Below are 6000 nucleotides of genomic sequence, written 5' to 3'. Positions count from 1 at the left end.
TTCTCTAAGTATACCAAAATATTGGCAAGCCAATTAACAAAATAGCATTAGGACCATTGCAAAGATCGTAACGGTTCTCAAAGAGTTTCGCGCCAAAATAGTTAACACGTGTCAAACAATTGCAGATTTCGTAGGAATACTGAAACTTTAATGAAATGAATAAAAACACTTTTGTCTAATTACCTATATTTGATTTTATTTATATGACCGTTTTCGGGTTTGACCCCATTACCAAGTATTACCTTACCTATAAATTTCGTCGCCGCTGATATATACCATTATTTTTTGAAGAGAAATTTTGATGATCATAATATCCTCCATTTCATAAATTTATTATCGGATGAAAGGTGCAATTTTCTATACTTCACTGAATTTGACTTCGATACTAAATTTTCCCATTTTCAAGATGTTTTTCTTCAAGCTTTTAATATATCCTTTCCTAAACAGTTTCAAAAAATTAAACAAAATCAAAATTCAAGTAGACACAAACCATGGATTACTAAGGATATCGTTGAAGAAGGTATATTACTCAGAGATATTTATAATTTGAACAAGAGCCAAACCAATGTACATTTATTGGGTCAATATAAGCAACTCTTAAAAAATCATAGACAAAAAATTGTGCTCTCAAAAAGTCAATACTTTAATAATCAATTCCTCAAGGCTCAACATAATCTGAAGCTGCCTGGTATATCATCAGGAAAAATACTATTATAAACGATTCATCTAAGACATTGGCGATGGTGTACTTGTTGACGATGGTCCCGGTATATCTCCAGCATTTAGTAGTTATTGTGTCGATTCAGTGGAGTCATTAGTAAAAAATACTGCACCTGGTGGCATTGAAAATCGTTGTGTAAAAACTGAGAGTCTTTTCCTCTATCCAATAGATGAAACTGAACTCGTGGAAATAATTAAATTCGCATGTTCGAAAAATTCCAGTGGGGTTGATGAATTGCCAGGCAATGTTTTAATGAAGGCTGCTTTGAAAATAATGGAACCTCTGATTTATCTAATCAATTTATCTTTCTCTGAAGGTATTTTTCCTTCCCGACTTAAGCAAGCAATGGTCGTCCCAGTCTATAAAAAAAGCGATAAGCATGTAATGTCGAACTACAGAGGTATTGCTTTACTATCTCCATTTTCGGAAATATTTGAAGAATCATATCAAAACTTGTGTCCTTTTTAAATAAATACAATATCGTATCTGACAACCAATATGGGTTTCAAATGGGCTTGTCAACCCAGGATGCCATCCTTTCTCTACATAATCATGTATTATCAAACTTCGACAACGATGAAAAATCACCTAGTGTTCTTTTCGACTTGACACGAGCGTTTGATATCAGTCATCATGGTCTTCTTCTTGATGAACTGTTTGGCATGGGCGTTCGTGGTCCAAGTCTGAAATGGATTGAAACCTATTCAACTGGTCGTACACAGGTTGTTGAAGTTAGGCTTCAGACTGGGTCATTTTCCTCTGAATTTCGAAACGTTGTTACAGGTGTGCCCCAAGGTAGTGTTTTGGGGCCTACACTATTTATTTTATTTGTTAATGACCTTTCAAAAATTATTCATCCACAGTGCTCTATACAATTTGCTGATGACACATCTTTTACTGTCAGTGGTTCGGAATGTGTAACATTGTCAGTAGGTAAGAGCAAATGATGCTGTATTCAACATGCAAAATTATTGTTCTAAGAATGGCTTGATTCTAAATAATCTTAAAACCAACACCATTTTCTTTACAATTCAGGAAACTGATTGTAGTGTATTGGTTAGGTCTGATATTAAAAATATTGAACAGGTAAACTATAAAAAATTTTTAGGAGTTTTTATTGATTCCCAACTCAATTGGAATCATCATGTTGATTTCATACTGAAGAAATTAGCGACACATTGTTTCGTTATATGGAATCTGCGTAATTTTGTGTCTATTGAAATTCTCAAAAGTTACTATTATGCATATATTTACTCTGCCCACAATTACTGTATTATTTGTTTTGGCAACTGCAATAGAATCAGTGTTTTATTAATTTTCCAGAAAAAAAATATTAGAACAATTTGTTTTAAAAAAAAACTCGATTCCTGTAAACCACTATTTGCAAAGTTGAATATATTAACTGTTACTTGCATGTATATTTTTAATTGCGTAATCTACGTTAAATCTAATTGCTCCAAGTTTTAGAACAGAGATGATACATGTCTTCTTTCGGGCTTCATCCTGAGAAAAAACTATAACATTTCAATTCCTAGTCATAAGTTAGCCAAGGTGACTAATGGACCTCATATCATGTCAAAAAAACTGTACAACAAGCTCCCAATATCCAATAAAAAATAACTAGTGTAAAGCTCTCTAAACAAAAAGTTCGGAAAGTATTATGTGAAAAGGTATTTTATTTGCTTGATAAATTTTTTCAGTCTGATTTGGAATTTTAAATTTTAATTTTTGTACCCCTTTTATGGTCTGAATGTTATGTAATATATCATATAATTATGTTGTTTTTTGATTGTGACCTCATTGTAATTGTACTGAGTTATGTGACTTTTTCCATGCCGTCCCTAGGTCTACGGAAATAAAGATTTTTGATTTGAAGTATTGAAAAAATACTCAATAATGCGGGGTCAAACCCGAAACTGGTCGTATACATAAAATCAACTAGTGGTACTTAGACAAAAGTGTTTTTATTCATTTCATTAAAGTGATCATGAATTACCACAAAATAAACAAGTAATCAATCATACATAATACAGAAACTATATGAAACATAAATAGTCAAAAGTAACGGCATCTTTTTCTTTTCCTAATATATTTTTTCCGGTAAACTAACACATAGTTTACCTCTGAAAAACTGGATTTGCCAGGATTTTAAAAACACTTGATACCCTCACGATGAAATCCAATGATACACTGAAATGGATCGCGTTCCTGGTCAGCCCTTCGATGTGGCAGCATTGTAGGGCTGACCAAGATGCTCTTCATATAGCGATTTGTATAACTATGGGCTGACCAACAGCATGGGGCTGACAAAGGTTTAAAGGATATGTAAAATTTTTATTTTCAGAAAAAATCTACCCCTCTGATGGGCCTATTAATAAAATCATACAACTGAAGAGTATTCCGAAAAGTATATACCTAAATATATTCGGGAAGTGCTGGGTGGACCAACGCCCCGTTCATATACCGGGCTCACCAATATGCAATGAACAAATATATATATATATATATACATATATATACACATATATATACACACATATATACACACACATATAAACATATGTACACACACACATATATACACATACACGCATATATACAACATACACGATGTATACCACATAAATATAATAATAGATAATTGTTTTCTATACACACATATAGTATTGGATTACAAATAAAAGTCATCAATACTGTAACAGTTCTTTGACAGAAGAAGTTGCTTCAGTCTTGATTTAAAAATGTGTACATTTTCAGAATTTCTGATATTGTCGGGGAGTTTATTAAAAAGTTTGCAGCCTTGAAACTCAAAACTTCTTTGGAAAAGAGCAGTGCGATGGTATCTGGGCAAATGCAAATTGTGTTCATGCGATCAGATGCCTTATTGTGGTAATCGATCCAGGCAACTATTATTATTATCATAATCCCTTAAGGTTGAGGCCTGTTTCCAAAGCACCGATTCATTAGGGAAGGGGAGCGCCAGCATTATCAACCAATGACCACTCCCCGCACACCTCATTTGCCTCGCGGCAGGCGAGGCAAATGAGGTGCGGGGAGTGGAATTATTTAATAAAGAATTTTTGTTTGAACGGTTACCGTTTTGTTCATTTTCGCGGTTTTTTATGCCACAAGAATAGGCGATTTCTTGTAGTCGATCCGTTTACATCAGGCGTTTCACATCTAATGATTTAATTCCTAAGAAACCCTAGAAGGAATTCAAGTTCGCTATTATAGTGTTTTTTTTTTCGATTCGTATCTGTCAACTAATGCATGAAGAAACTTTAACGATTTTTTGCATGCCGATATATGCTTTCGTGATAAAATTTCAACAGTGTTTCGTTCAGAATCTTTCCCATTTGGTTTTCTAATGTGATTATGAAACAACTCCAAAAGAAGGGTTTTTCTCCCAGTTTGTGTCGGAAAGTAACTTTTTTGTATAATGTACACATCTTTGGAAATACTTCATTTTGGAATCATGTTTTCTTCCCATCTTTGAAATATTTCCACTTTTTTGTCGTCTTACAGTAGACGCGACGCGCAATGGCTTACTGCGTTGCGTCAAGTTAATCTTTTCGTGATAACGTTCAAATGATTCGTCCAAATTACTTAGTATTAAAGACAAAGTTCATTTATCTATTTTAAATACTTGAAACGACAATTGTATCAGATGAAGAGGTCAATCGTCGGAACTGAGTCCATTTTGAGGCTAAAGACAAATCGTAATATGAAAATTACAGATTATAGCGGTCATACAAAAATTGTATGACCGCTATAATCTTTGTATCGAATAATAAAATCAATTTTTATAAGAGAATATATGTATATATATATATATATATATATATATATATATATATATATATATATATATATATATATATATATATATATATTTCAATATTGAATTCTACAAAAAAGGATTTGAAGCTTTAAGCTACTGGCTACTGCCAGTAGGTACTACTGTACTGTAGGTACTACTAGGACAGTAGGTACTACCAACTGTCGAAAGCGCTCGCAGATAATAGAAGATATAAAGCTTCAAATCATCTTTGTAGAATTTAAAATCGAAATACTCAAAATAAGGAAAATTAGTTGCATCAATCAAAAAATATATATATATAAATAAATAAATAAATAAATAAATAAATAAATAAAAATAAATATATATATATATATATATATATATATATATATATATATAGATTATTGTCGAGTGTGTATGATATACATCAAAAGGGGGAAATTCGTGGACAGAACACTCAAGAAATATGGAGGCAAACCGCGGACACGTGTTTCTGGCTATTGGCCTCATCAGCGCGGTGCAGCCAATTGCAAAGATGTACAACAAGATGTAACCAGTTGTTGTACATCTTTGCAATTGGCTGCACCGCGCTGATGAGGCCAATAGCCAGAAACACGTGTCCGCGGTTTGCCTCCATATTTCTTGAGTGTTCTGTCCACGAATTTCCCCCTATATATATATATATATATATATATATATATATATATATATATATATATATATATATATAACTATATATATATATATATATATATATATATATATATATATATATATATATATATTCTGCTCTAGACAGACAGTTGTTCAAAGGTGCATTGTTTTTTGGGTTTCGAAAACGGAAAAGGATAATTTTTCGAAACGTCAATGATCAAAAGGAAGCTAAGGAAAGAAATTTTAAAAAGTTACTGACAAATTGGATACTTCAATGGTTTATTTTACGCAGTAAATTTTCGCGGTGAACTTTCCAGTTTGCTCTTTATTAAACTTCAGCATATTCTCTATTGATTAAACTTTTTTATTTTTCAGATGGTAAAAAGTTATATGCAGTTAATGAAACACTCGATACCAAAGCTACTAGTATTTGTTGAAAAGGCTCAAAAGAAAAGTTACATAAATTGACGTTGTAGCGTCCATTGTGTTTGGTACAAGCACAGATATTTTAATCTGTGGATCTGTGGTACAAGTACTTGCCTTCTATCAAAATGCACAAAACAAAAAATATTATCATAGCACTACTCGTATGAGCAGAAAGATTAAGGGTACGTTCCAGAATGAGAATTACCTTACAGCCGAAGTTACAATCAACATTATATAACAATAACAGAAGTGAAAATTATTAATTCGTCCACGAAAAAAAATAATATCTTTCAAAGGGTACTGTCGAATTTATTGCTAAAATCGCAATTCCAACTATTTGTATAATGGAGATATTGAACCATTCACATATTGTTCACGTGTAATAGCTGGATCCATC

Source organism: Leptinotarsa decemlineata, unplaced genomic scaffold, assembly GCF_025532065.1.
Source record: "Leptinotarsa decemlineata unplaced genomic scaffold, Ldec_3_MD MMD2_P_RNA_scaffold_12, whole genome shotgun sequence".
NCBI lineage: Eukaryota > Metazoa > Arthropoda > Insecta > Coleoptera > Chrysomelidae > Leptinotarsa > Leptinotarsa decemlineata.
Note: the sequence above shows the minus strand (reverse complement) of the source record.